Genomic DNA, 15241 nt, shown 5'->3' with positions numbered 1-15241 from the left:
AAGATCACCCCCACAGGAGATACTCAATGACCATTTTATTCTAGCTCAGGCTGCCTTCCACTGTACCCATCCCTATGAACCTGTTTATTTTCTTCACAGAAACTAACACTATATAAAATCATCATGTATTTAGGTGTTTATGTGTCTATGGTTGTCCTTGTCTGTCTTCTTCAAGATCATGTACATTCTAGGACAGAAACCCTGTCAGTTTTCTTTATCTCTGCATCCCCGGGGCCTAACCCAGGCATAACCTAAAACAGGCATAACCTGACAAATGATACATATGGCAAGTCTCATGTTTAGAATACCACTGGATTCAAGAAACAAGTTCAGACGGAAAAGGCATAATGCTTCATGAAAATCATTGTTGATGCAGCTTTCATACTTTTTGGTTTCTTTGAAAGCCTAATTATTGAAGTCACTCTGCTGTTAATTAATTTAGTACATGGTACATTAAGGTTTTTTTTCTCCACCGTAATGTTCTATATTAGCAAATATTAAAAGAATCTCCATGGGTATATGAATGCAAACATTTTCTCTAATGGGACTACCCATGGAGAAAATTTTATAAATCTATGCTTAAAACAATATTAATTATACCTGCCGTGAAGCAAAAACAAAATAAATAGCAGCTGTTGCTGTAATATAATACATTTAGTTTTTAATAGCTAGTACTAGATTTGCTGCTTTTTCTTTTGAACATCTCTAAGTGGAAATGATAGCAATTAACTTAAACTATACAGCATCTGTGAGCTGACTTGGTTTAGTCTTATAGCTGATCACTTTCCCAAAAAATAGAGTGTAGCATCTGCTGGCTAACTGTGTAGAGAAAATGGTCCAAATAGATTTCTATGTACTAACAATCTTCAAACAGTGCTTCTATAATGTTTATGTACATATAATGACACTCTATTTTCCCACAAATAATAACTGTGTATAGTAGTATGTTATCATAAGTGTTTTGAATAAAATATGATCAGAATATTACTGTGAAGTGTCATTAGATTATTGGAGATGTTTTCCTAGCTGGCAACATAGCCAAACCAAATAACATCAGAATTATCAGTGAGCACATGATACTGGTTTGGCAGCAGATGTATTCGAATGATCAAGTGAAACTTCTTGCATATACCTTCCAAATGGGTATAGGAAACATTAATGTTTGATGCTATTGTTCTGTTCTATTTTAAGACTGATGTTAAATCTTCCAGAGGTAACAGCTAACTTTATCTGTAACATAACAATTTATATGACATCCAGAGAAGTGATGTTAGTTAACTAAATATGTGAAAATAACCATAGATATAAAAGACTCTTAGCAGTATGTTGACATGAAAAAAAGAGGCCAACTGAAATTCCAGGTTTATTTTCATTTTTTATTTTTTTTTTTATTTTAAAAAAAAATTTTTTTTTTCAACGTTTATTTATTTTTGGGACAGAGAGAGACAGAGCATGAACGGGGGAGGGGCAGAGAGAGAGGGAGACACAGAATCGGAAACAGGCTCCAGGCTCTGAGCCATCAGCCCAGAGCCCGATGCGGGGCTCGAACTCACGGACCGCGAGATCGTGACCTGGCTGAAGTCGGACGCTTAACCGACTGAGCCACCCAGGCGCCCCTATTTTCATTTTTTAAATATGTATTCATTTTTGAGAAAGAGAGAGAGACAGCGTGGTAAGGGGAGGGGTAGAGGGAGAAGGAGACACAGAATCCAAAGCAGGCTCCAGGCTCCGAGCTGTCAGCACCGGGCCACACATGGGCCTCGAACTCATGAACCTCGAGATCATGACCTGAGTTGAAGTTGGATGCTTAACCGACTGAGCCACCCAGGCACCCCCAAAGGTTTATTTTAAATGTTTAGTTTTTATTACAGGGTTATAAACCTATCCCCATGTTTTCTTTTCTCCATACTTTTTTTTTGAGTATGTATTTTCCTAACATTAAATACCAACTAAATGTTAACTTCCCTAAATGTATATAGATATATACAGATGTATATAAATGTATACAGAGCCTCCTATCCATCCAGGTGTCAAATGGTCTTACCTTCGTATCTTGCAAGTGCTTCACCATTGTTTTGTTACAAACCTTATTCTCTTTCTTCCCGTACTTCCCCAATCGACTTCTCAGTCTGAGTTCTCTACTTTAATACTATCATCAGTATCCCAGATTAGATACTCTAGTATATTTTACATTAGTTCATCTCTTATACTACCCTGTATAGGTTACCCACTAACTCCTCATTCTTACCTAGAGCTATCTGTGTGGATGATGGATCTTTTTTGTATCTCCATTACCATATCTTTTTTCTTTTTCTTTTTCTTTTCTTTTCTTTTTTTTTTTTTTTTTATTCTTTTATTCCATTGCTCTTACCTTCATTAGGTTATCATGTCCTCTTATCTGGACTACTGCCATGGTTTTTCTAATTGGATTCTCTGCACATTGTTCTTACCTATCCAATCCAATTACTTTTGTGATATAGAAAGTGGATCAAGTTATAGCCATAGATTAGACTTCAAATGGCCTGGAATTATCCATAGTATAGAGCCCAGTTTCATTTATGTGGCATTAAGGACCCTCGACAATTTGAACACAGTTCTCGTTTTCAGTATCATCTGTTGTGGTTCTCCTTGTTCCGTTCCCAGTTTAAATAGCACTCCTCTACAGTTGCCTTCCTAATCTATGCAGGGGAGAAAATCCATGCACCTTGCATTTTGCTTCCACACCTTAAATAAATCCATCTATTATAATAGTTAAGTATGGAATTATAATACAGTATTCATTTTTCTCTACAGGAACAATATGTGTGCTAGGTTAACCAAGACATAAAATGGTTAAAGAGTATGTGGTGAATGAAAGAGGGATAAGTGGATCATTCTTAGGAATTGGGAAATGGCACGCATGGAGAAGTGATTATATGCGTGTGTTTATGAAACTCAAAAATAATGGTACATAACATAATGATTGAGCACTATTTGTAGTAGGATATGTACATATGGTTGGATAGAAGTAAGCATTTCTGAACACGTACCCAGTTGAGAGGGCTACTTCTAAGTGCTCATTTTCATGTTCTACCAGAATTCAGTTTTGCCTTTTGTTTCATGATCACTCTAAATAGTTGGAGAAGAATGGATATGACATACACGGTAGATACTTGAAATCTTTTGTGTTCCACAGTTTGATTTCCTTAGGTACTAGATGCATTCGCACTCACACTGGTACACCAATGTGATCAACTTTCAAAAATTATACAAATCATCTTGTCTGTATATGGTAAATCCATAACATTTCTTTTTCCATTTTATCATCTGGCCCCCTTTTTTAGTATTGATCTTCAGGAAAATTAAAATAATACACCGTAAACTAAGAGAACTTGGGGAAATATCTAAGATTCCAATTATGTCATTTTACACTTCACCCAAATATAAAATGCTGTGCCAGCTTTGTAAAGAATTTGATAGGCATTCTGTGAATCAAAGAAGTTCAAGACAATAGGAAATTTTCTTTTTTTTTTCTTTTTTGAGAGAGAGAGAATGAGTGTATACAAGCAGGTGAGGGGGAGAGAGCGAGAGAGGGAGAGAGGGAGAGAATCCCAAATAGGCTCTGCACCAGCAGTGCAGTGTGGGGCTCAATCCCACAAGCCACGAGATCATGACCTGAACTGAAATCGAGAGTCAGATGCTGAACCCCTAAGCCACCCAAGCACCCCATGACAACAGGAACATTTTGACATCAGCACCATATGTCCCTTTCCAGGCTCATTTCTCCTTTGGTCATCAGCCATGTCTCTCATTGAACCCCATTACCTGGAAGTGTCAGGCCCTCCTGCCTCTGTGCTCTGGATTATGCGATTGCTTCTGACCTCCTAGCAAACTACAGCTCACATGCCATCGTGACAGTTGTCTGCTCTAACACAGCCACCAGAGCCAAATCCTATGTTATTAACTACTCCTTACATGTATCTTAAAAGCATTCTGTTTAAAATCCCAAGTCAGTAAATTGTACCTTGCCTTCGCACATCAGGTAAGCTTTCATCATAGTCATTCTGTGCTAGAACTCTTCGTCTCCCAAACCAGTGGATTTCAGATACTGTGGCTCAAGCACATAGGACCTAGTATGAAGGCAATCAGTAACTGATGAACTGAAGTCAGAGAGCCCCTACAAACTAAATCCTTGAGCGAGATGATTTTTGCTTTCTCTTCTTTTCTCATTAAAATGTAATGAAACAGCATTTCTAGAGAAAAGGTTTGGTGGAGGCACAGTGAAATTAATGACAGTGAAATTAATATTAAAATTTCATCACATCATTATAATATCTGCAGTGTCTACTGATATTTCTCTGGGATTTCATTTCTGTATCCATCATACTTTCCACTGAGTCTTTCATATATTCTAAAAACAGGCTGCTTTTGATCTTAAAAGTGTGCTTTCCTCCCTTTGAATTATAAAAGATAGCCTAGGCCTTTCATTAAGTGTCTGGAAATAGTGTCCAGAAGAAAACAAAATGCATCTTTATTTCCATTCACACAATATTCTATACTGAGCAGGTCAAGGTTATGAGGCCCTGCTTTTATCTTTAGCTTTTTTTTTTCTCATCCACTCAGGTCTTACCAATGTTTTACTTGAGTTCTCATTTTCTGTGCTGCCAGTGTTATCTATATTTTGGAAGTACTTTGCTGTATCCAGTCTACCCGTTTAGGTCTCATGTATTCCATCATCTTCTTTTATACAGAACCACTTCCAGTCCTGTAAGCGTTTGAGGACTCTCCTCTATATTTCACTTAAAACAGCATCACCCTGGAAATCAATTTAGTTGCTTGTATACAGAAAATAGAACTTATGCTCATCAGCGTATTGGTCCATTTTCTTTAAAAAAATCTTTATTTGTGGGGCGCCTGGGTGGCGCAGTCGGTTAAGCGTCTGACTTCAGCCAGGTCACGATCTTGCGGTCTGTGAGTTCGAGCCCCGCGTCGGGCTCTGGGCTGATGGCTCAGAGCCTGGGGTCTGTTTCCGATTCTGTGTCTCCCTCTCTCTCTGCCCCTCGCCCGTTCATGCTCTGTCTCTCTCTGTCCCAAAAATAAATAAATGTTAAAAAAAAAAAATCTTTATTTGTGTTTTGTGGTTTAGCTTTACTTAAAAAAATAGTTTATTCCTTGAAAAAGTTTTAAACATTCATTTCTCCGAATCTATCCCAATGGCAGGGATCTTCACTTTGGCATGTCATCAGGTTTGCTCTCCATGATTATAGCACATGGGTGCTTTTTATGGGTACCAATTCTTCTCTACTCGAGTTTATCTAGATGGAGACAAATGCTTCTGCATTAGCAGAATACAAAAATTTAGAAAATGTAAACTTTTCCTATTCTCACAGCTTGTTATAACTTTATTACTGAATAATTTTTTAAAAGTAAAAGATCATAAAAATGAATAAATTATTCTATTTATATACAAGGCAAAGTTGGAAATACAAGGAATTATAAATTAAGTCACCTATTTTGTAATGCTCTTTATTGAAGACTAAGAAGACTCAAAACTTTGAGCCATAGGAAGTCAATACATGACCTCAGTTATAATTAAACTGCTTATACAGGAGGACAAAATACCCACTTAAGTACAATATTAATATATTTGGACACTTGCATTGAGTGTTTATATATCACCATCATTCAGAAATGGCAGGATATTGATTAAGGATATAGCCTTTCTGTAAAATAAACCGCTGATAATAAACATTTTCATCATTTTTCATAGTAGCATTTACAAGGTCTTGCATGTTGAGTTTTAACTTATTTTTGCCCCATACTTAAGGTTAAAGTACCCATTGCTTTAAAGATTTGGAAACGCTGAGAGTCTTGGGCTAGGATATCAGAATGAGGTCGTAGGTATCAGGAGAAGGAGATGAAATTCACGTCACCCAGTGCCTCACCCTACTCATGCAGTTATCAGTTATTAAAGTTTTTATCAGTGATTCTGTGTACCACTGCATTTGGAAGGCTGCTATTGTCTGGGTCTGTCGGATAATGAATGTTTGCTCTTGTTTTTATGTGGTCATAGTAGTATGAGGTGTAAAAATTCTAATGTAAACATCTGAAGCTAAATTTTCGTAGGGAAGCTTACCATAGAGTTTTACAAATGAAGTTTACCAAGAACTAGGTAGCATGCTGATTCAATATATTACATGATGATACGGGTTAAAAGATGTATATTAAATAACAACTCAATCCATTGCAGTGACAGGTATTAGAAATTAAATGAAGAAGAGTAAATCAATGTAATGCTTACATTTATTCAATTACAAAACAATAACGTATGGCTTTAAATACATGCAATCCCCGAAACAAGTTGACATGAATAGATACACACAGCTGTAATGTTTAAGTGCTTTTATTGTTAGTTTTTAAAATACAAACAACTACACTAAAGTCTCTCCTTTGGCAAAATGGACAACATATCCATATTTACACAGTTTTTGACAAATTTCTGTTAAACCAGGTCTAAACATAAGAAAACAGTGATATTTGATCTGTGCTTTTTTAGCACTACTCATTAGTAGAAAAGGATGGTGACCTTATTTATTTTTAAACTGTTGCTATTGTTGTGGCGTTTCATGGAGTGATAATTGGATATCTCCAAATAACCTCTGAAGACCAATTAGAAAAAGGAAGATATGCAGTTCGCCAGTCTGTGTTGCAATTAAATGTCTACTTTGACACTCAGTAGAGGTTTAACTTCCACAGATACAAATTTTGTTCATGCTATATTCTTACATACATTATACTTAGGGAAATATACTAAAATATTTTCTTTCATTTGACAGATGAACCAATTATTATATTTCACATGTGGGCCAATTATTTTGTTTCACACACTGTAAATATTTTTGGCCTTTTAAGTCACCGTGTCATTATAAGAATACAGCTTTGTTGCTTGCACAACAAACTAAACACTGTACTTTAAAATATGCTACTTTGATGTTCCTAGGTGAAAAGAGGCAATTTTGAAAACAGATCTTTATACACTGATATTTACCTTTAACACAATTGCAATTATAAAAACATCCTAACTGGGTATGTGTAGTTATTAGTTTGCTTAACTTCTCATTTGAAAACTTGATATAAGGACGATAATTTTTACTTGTGGAAGAACAGTGAAGAGACATTTGAGTAAGAATGGCATGACATCTGTGACCCTTGATTTAGTGAACTAACTATAAAAGCAAAAGTAACATTTCATTCTAGCGTGAGTATAGACAAAGAGGTCACAGAGGGGTCAATAATTCTAGAAGAAGACCCAATATTTAGATATATTTACTATTATAGTATGTACATATAGTTTGCTATGCAATAGTTACTTACTGTATTAACTGTGCACTAGTTTTTTTTCCCCCAAGTTTTCTTCATACATAGATTGACTTATTTTTAAACCAACCTCATTAGGTATGCACTATTATCCCTGTTTATAGATGACAACACTGAGACCAGTGTCTCTGAGCTTTCTGGGAGTCACACAGATGATAAATAGCAGAACATTTGTTTCTTAATACTGCAACATTATGGTAAAAGGGACATTTCAAGTCCATGGTAAAAAATGGCCACATTACCAAACATTTTGTAGTTGATTGCCAGATTATTTGCAAAAACAGTGGTTAAATGCTTACCTGATACCATGTGCAGAGATAGATGCTTAAGATTTAAATATAAAAACACAACTATGGAAAAACACAACTACGGATGGCTATCTGTAACATTCCTGGAAGAAGCATGCCTTTTGAGGTGACACACTATTAGCACGTTTAAATTATAAAAACATTCTTACGTGTCAGGAAAAAAAAAATGATTTCTCAGTAGAACAATTGCCTAAAAAGTATAAAAAGATGAAACTTTTAATTACCAATTAGAAATAACAATTAACCAAATTCACATGAATGAGTATTTTTAATGATAAAAATGGATTTGTAAAATGTTAATTAAGAGCATAGGCCAGGATTTGATAACAGGGGTCGTTTCTGTAATACTGGTGTGATTCAAGGCAATACGCTTTTCTGGTAAGGCAATTTCTCATTCTATGTCAAAGCTATTAAAAACACATACGCTCTTTGAACCATAAATTCTACTTCTAAGGAATTACAAACACATTTCCTGTAAGAATATGTCTATCAGTAGAAACCGGACTTAATAAACTCCTGAACATGACACCACATAAGAAATACTTTAGGCAGTGAGAGATGGCTACTAAAAGTTAGCTATGGTTACTGTGAAATAATGTCAGCCGTTAAAGAGTTTGACTGTTTTAATATGGATTTTGTATTTTTCAGTAGGTAGAGATAAAAATCACTGTAAGAGAAAAGGATTTTTAAAAATGTATTGCTGCCTTTAATATGTTACCATACCTTTAATACATAAAATATGAGTTAATATTTCAAAATATGTAACCACTATGGACCGTAAGTAAAATAATCAGTATAATGCTTTATGTGTAATTATCTTTAATAGTTTATCTTCCCCCAAATATTAACCTGAACACAGTCTTACAAATAAGAATGCTAAAAATCTAGATGAGAGCAACCTGGAGAAAATAGCATTTTGTGTTAATATATTTAAACGCTCAAGGAAGAGAAATGTATCTGATCATTTTTGCATTATTTTTGTAACAATTTGCCATGCCAATATTCCTGCCACCACCCGAAAATATTTTTTCATAAGAGCTTATGCTTAATGGAAACCAACAGAATGTATTTTTATAGAGATCTATATATTTACATATATATCTATACGTGTTATTTACATGTGTGTATCTATATCTATATTTACATATGGATGTATTTAGATGTATCTATCTCTAGAGAGAAGAGAGAGATGATTGATAGAGATTTAGTATAAAGAATTGGCTCATGTGATTAAGGAGACTGACAAGTTCCAAGATCTTCATGGTGAGTCAACAAATTGGAGACGTAGGATCCACTGTGGAGTCCCAGTTTAGGTCTGAAGACCTGAGAACCAGAGGCAGTGATGTTGTGGTTCCTGTCAGAAGGCCTGCAAGGTCAAGACCCAGGAGGAGCTTATGTTTCAGTTCAGCGGGAGAATTTCTCTCTTAATCCCCAGAGGATTACCCTGTTTGTTCTGTCTAGGCCTTCATCCAACTGGGTGATGCCCACCCAAGTTAGGGAGAACAATATGCTTTAATTGGTCTATACGTTTAAATGTTCATCTTATCCTAAAACATCTTCACCAAAATACCCAGGACAGTGTTTGACCAAATGTCTCGGCACTCAGTCAAGTTGACACATATAATTAACCATCTCATAAAAGAATGTGAATATGTATGTACATGTGTGTGTACATATATATGTGTGTAATATGTAGTAAAATTATATATCAATATACAAAAAGGTATAAATATGCAAATTTCATTTTTAAATTGGGCAGTAGATTCTGAATGCATGCATTGATATACCCTTGTTACTTAATTTGAGCAGCCTATGTTGATTTGATAGTTCCTTCAAAGAAATATCCACAGTAGAAAATGGAGACATCCTGAGTGGAGAAATTTTTGCATTATCTGTTTGTTCTCTATAGAGAAATGGAAGAGTAATCCATTGCTCATTTATTCTTTCTTGAAGATCTTTACACAGCCTTCCTGAAGATCAGCCCACTCTGATTCTTTATTAGCTTGCTTGCTTAGAGCAAGCCATGTGGACTCTTGTTTTATCTTTTTATTACTATTCCACCTTGGTTTTCTTGCTCCTTAAGACAGAGAGAAGAGCACAGTCAGACCCCTCAGGTTCTCAGGACCTTGACTACACTGGAGATAAATCTCTTGTCACTATTACTGTTAGTGTTGTTAAGATTCTTAGTTTTTCTTAAGTCAAAATAATGAAATCTTCTATGTGGTTCATTGTGGGTGAGTCCCTCCTATCCATTCCAACCCAATATGGTAAGCCCATGCATCTGCTAAGGATTAGCTTATGCTGAATGTTTGACACCAGTGTGGTGTAGCAGGAAGAGTGTTAAGAGAGCTGTAGGACAGGGTCACTGCTTCTGTGAAGGAGATACCTGAAGGAGTTTCTCCCTTCTTCCTCTGAACATTGCCATATCTGGATGTTACTCATATCTGCTGGAGTCATCTTTATCAGACTGACAGAGAGTAGTTAAGCATCATTTATAGACTGAGCATGAGACAATGGAGGCTAAGAAGTAGCACAAGGAGTTATTAAAATGCTGCATCAGCCAATTCTGGAGCCCACCCTATCTCTTGACATCATGCTTGGGAATACAAACAAAGAAAAATTCAAAAATTCTTTGAACTTTTTAATGTTTTTTTTTATTTTTTATTTTTGAGAGAGAGAGACAGAGCACAAGCAGGGAAGGGGCAGAGAGAGGAGACACAGAATCTGAAGCAGGCTTCAGGCTCTGAGCTGTCTGTGTGGAGCCCAACGCGATTCTCAAGCCCATGAACCATGAGATCATGACCTGAGCCGAAGTCGGACTCTTAACTGACTGAGCCACCCAGGCGCCCCCCCCACCAAATTCTTATTTAACCTAGTTTGATCTGAAGTTTTCTGATATTTACCACTCCTAACAGATATAATACTAATAATATAAATAGCAAATATGGGAAATAACCTACTTTGATTAAAAGTGTACCTTAAATCTCTATAAACATGCATATTTAAATTAATAATATAAAAACAAAATCTCCATATGGTTGCTACCAATTATCAAAGTGTGGATGATCCCTGTACTTAATCTTGGGTATGTGTCATGAAAACTGCCCTTCTTCAACAGAAGTCCTCTAGAAATTCTCCTTCAAGAGGGCTTACTTTTAGACAGGCTGATGCCACAGTCCAAGAAAAAAAAAATGGAGGCTTTCTTCATTCAAATATGTAATTTACTCTTCTCAAAATCTTTCAGATTAAATATCTCTTTTGACTTACGCTAAATGTCAGTTTCAAATATTTTCTAAAATCCTTCTGTGTAACTAAGATGTAATATTGTGGTAGATTTTGAAATTAGAGTGGAGAAGGCACTTGAAATCTCTGAGGTATATAGTATATATATAGTATCTGAGGTATATAGTATAGTTACATTTGCTTTTATAAATAGAGCTATTTAAAAATATAGCAATAATTATTGAATGCATTATTTTTCGAGACATAATCTTTCTTACAAAAACTCTCATATACTTCATTTAGGAGACCAAAGTTCTGGGGCACCTGGGTGGCTCAGTGGGTCAAGTGTCTGACTTCAGCTCAGGTCATGATCTCGCGGCCATGGGTTTGAGCCCCATGTAGGGCTCTGTGCCGACAGCTCAGAGCCTGGAGCCTGCCTCGGATCCTGTGTATCCCTCTCTGTCTGCCCCTCCCCTGCTCTCCCTCTGTCTTTCTCTGTCACTAGAAAATGACTAAATATTAATTTTTTTTAAAAAAGAGACCAAAGTTCTATAGATAATACAATCTTAACCTTTTGAATGATAACATACAAATTATCTTTGAATTACAGAACTATTAAACTAAATCCTCTCCCCTGCCAGCTCTAAGGAGATGAAATATTAAAACATCTGCAAAAGGAATCCACAACAGGGGCTCCTGGTGGCTCAGTTGGTTGAGCGTCCGGCTTCGGCTCAGGTCATGACCTCATGGTTTGTGAATTTGAGCCCCGTGTCAGGCTCTGTGCTCACAGCTTGGAGCCTGGAGCCTGTTTCAGATTTTGTGTCTCCTTCTCTCTCTGGTCCTCCCCACTCGTGCTCTCTCTCTCTCTCTCTCTCAAAAATAAATAAACATTAAAAAATTTTAAAAAAAGGAATTCATAACAGATTCTAGAGTATACATGACTTTGTTTGCCATACCTTTGCCCCAGTTAGAATATATCCCAGAACAGTCAGCTCTAAAAATAATAATTTATATGGAAAAACCATTTCCTGAACCCATATATATATTGTATAAATATTATGTTTATTTAGATATTTGTGAAAAATAATCAAATTGATGGAAATGTTTCCATTCATAAAAATCTTATTTTACTGTCACTTTTAATTTTTAATTATAGCTAATGTCTTATGTGGTTCTCACATATGATCTAGGTATTATGCTTTGCCTCTTTCAGTTTCAAGGAAACTTACCATGTAGTACATTGTAAACATCAAATAAATATTTAACAATGACTTTTAACAGTCCTACTGTAAACTGAATGAGAATCACAAACAGTGGCCTCTTGAACAACTCACCCTAAGACATAATTGGAGTTGAGCTTTGCTTGTACCTAATGAATATGTAAGTAGAGAGGGTCTATTCAGCATAACTACATGATTGTGTGCATATAAAAGAACAACGCTCTGATCATGTAGGAAATGAGGTTAATGCTGAACAAATTAGGGAAGTAATTCAAGCAAAGAAAATCCCCAAGAAGAACAGTGAATGAGATCCATGTTATATAAATAAGTGGCATAAAATTAAGGAAACAGGAGCTTCTTTTCCTGAGACCTGCAGTGTTAGTTCAGTTTCCAAGTATGTAAGCCTGGGCTGCAATATAAGGAGTCTGCATATAAATAAGGACATTTTGTTTCTTATTGGAGACTGGAAAGACTATTCATATCCATTATATATGAACCTATCGCTGTTTGCCAAAAAGCAAATTATTTAATATTGCAATTAAGAAATCATAAAATTCACTTAAATTTGACATCTTAAAGTCCATTAATTCATGATGCAGATATTCAATTTAATGTCATTCTTACATCAAGCAAGGCCTACTGGCATAATGTTATTCCTATTTTATACATTTGAAAGCTAAGGCTTAAGGAAGTTTCTTAAGGTCACAGAGAAAGTAAATTTCAGAATCAGGTTGGGAACCTAAGTATACATAATTCCATTTACTAGTTAATTCTAATATTAAATACTTAGTAATGGAGGCTGAAATATTCTGTGCGGGGAGGGGAACCTAAAACAATAAATGAAATATGACCTATCTCTTGAGGTAGAATAAGTTCAGATGCACTATCAACAGCGTTTCCTTTTCCCTCCTAAAATATTTTTCTATATAAAATGGAAAAATAAATCAGCTGTACAATAATTTGTACACTAAAGCTATTGCGGGGCTCCAATTTCCAAGATCTGACTAAGTACATATTTGGCAAAACTCCCCAAGAAACACTCCTGAAGCATCAGAAGTAGAAATAATTCAAAAGACAACAAATCAAACAACAAGAACAACTGATAATGACAAGAAGAAAGAATGGTTATAATCTCCGATGCATTTTAGGAGGACAGAATTCAGGGAGAACCGCACTGTCCGATATGAAGGATAAAAGGATACCACTCAGAACGTTTACAGGAGAAGGCTGTTCTAGAAGCAGGAACTGTTTTTCATTGTAGAAAATCTGTGGAATAAATATGGACAACTAAACCAGGAAGAGCACAGAGACCAGAGTGATTGGGTAAGCCTTTGGAAGGGCATTTTACGTGTTTCTCCTCACACGTGCCTCTACCTTTCCTTCCAGTGTCTGCCCCCAAAATGCGCAAACAAATTTCCTCCGGGTGAATCAGGGCAATACTTTTGTTTGTTTTTTATGTTTGAAATCCAACAACTTTTATTTAAGGAAAATACCTTTTAATGAATTGATTTACCTTCATGGGAGAAGGGTGGACTTTCAGATAGGAGATTGGAGCTTTGTAGTGTGAACTTTATTTAAAATGGGAAGGCATGGAGTGCTTCTCTGACTCCACCTATTATAGGTTCTCCAAGGTGAAGTCACTATAACAGTACACATCATCTACGGAAAACCCTGGCTGTTGCCTCTGACCATCAGTGACAAAAGGCAGTGATCACAGATCATAATGATCCCAATTATGTATTTCTTCGTTTACATAATTATGGAATTAAGGCTCATCAGAAGGTTGAGGAAATTCAGCCCTAATAAAAGGTAATGAAGAGAGCAAAACACAGTTGGATCCCTTACAGAATAACTAATGCAAACAAGAAAAAAAGTGTCTTAAAAGGATTTGAGGGGCGCCTGGGTGGCTCACTCGGTTAAGTGTCCGTCTTCGGCTCAGGTCATGATCACGCGGTCCGTGAGTTCGAGCCCCGCGTCGGGCTCTGTGCTGACAGCTCAGAGCCTGGAGCCCGTTTCAGATTCTGTCTCCCTCTCTCTCTGCCCCTCCCCCGTTCATGCTCTGTCTCTCTCTGTCTCAAAAATAAATAAACGTTAAAAACAAACAAACAAAAAAAGGATTTGAATAAGTGAGATACAAAAAGATGGCCCAGTAATAAGAATAGGCTATCTTGGAACAAGGGAATCTGAACTTTATAGAGAGACACAGATAACTAGCTATCTATATACATAGAGTTAGATATATATCTCGTAGATGGGTAGGTAGGTAGCAACTAAATAGATATGAGTGCTAAAATCAAAGTTAAGCAAGAAGTTTTAAAGAAAAAGTCTTCAAATCCACCCCACCCCAAGGATGACAAAAGAAATAAAATTCTTCAAAGATATCTATTTCTTTGAAATTTCAGAACATTAAAAATCAGTACACAGCCTTTGAATTAGAAGAGCTGGTATTCTGGCGATTTGGGCCAGTCAAAATTGTTTTAGTTGCTAATTTAATCTGAAACTTAATCCTTGGTAAATTTGCTTTGTACATTTTTAAAAACATTAAAAATAAAAACAAAGCAGAAAATATAGAGATATCCGTGAGTTCCTGATGCTTGGAAACATCTTTGGAAGGAACTGGTTATATTTTATCATGTTCAGGAGTTAGTCTCTTCTTTTTGCATTTTCTAGTCTCTCTTAGTCATTGGTATGCCAACCACTGTCTTGCAAAAGCCTTCAGTCACTTTTGAAAAATTTCCAGGAAAATTGGACCTAAGTTTTCTAGCTTTGGAAAATCAGCCTCTGCCATGTCTGCTCACTCTAGGCAGAAGAAAAGCATGGCTACCTGCCAATATTACACACCATTTTGATCATCTTTAAAGAGCCATCTATCAATTTAATCTTTTTTATTTTTTTGTTTAACATGTAACATGCATTTAATGTCACCAGTCTCTGACCTAATCTCATCCCTGTATTCCAATCACTCCTTGGGTGGATTTCCATATATTTAGGTTTTCTTTAATTTCTTTCAGCACCATTTTGTACTTTTTGGAGTATCAGTTTTATACTTCTTTTTAAAATTTTTTTTTTTACATTTATTCATTTTTGAGAGACAGAGAGAGACAGAGCACAAGTGGGGGAAGGGCAGAGAGAGAG

General features: G+C 36.0%; 1 protein-coding gene across 2 annotated transcripts in view; it reads left to right on the top strand.

Annotated features, from left to right (window-relative positions):
• The window catches only part of CDH12 (cadherin 12), a 1063313-nt gene that overhangs the window by 107535 nt on the left and 940537 nt on the right, over positions 1 to 15241 (top strand). The window lies entirely within an intron of this gene.

Source organism: Puma concolor, chromosome A1 (genome assembly GCF_028749965.1).
Source record: "Puma concolor isolate L17-30 chromosome A1, mPumCon1.1.hap2, whole genome shotgun sequence".
In the NCBI taxonomy this organism is placed as follows: Eukaryota; Metazoa; Chordata; class Mammalia; order Carnivora; family Felidae; genus Puma; species Puma concolor.
The sequence above is the reverse complement of the archived record's forward strand: the minus strand, read 5'-3'. Positions and strand labels throughout refer to the sequence as shown.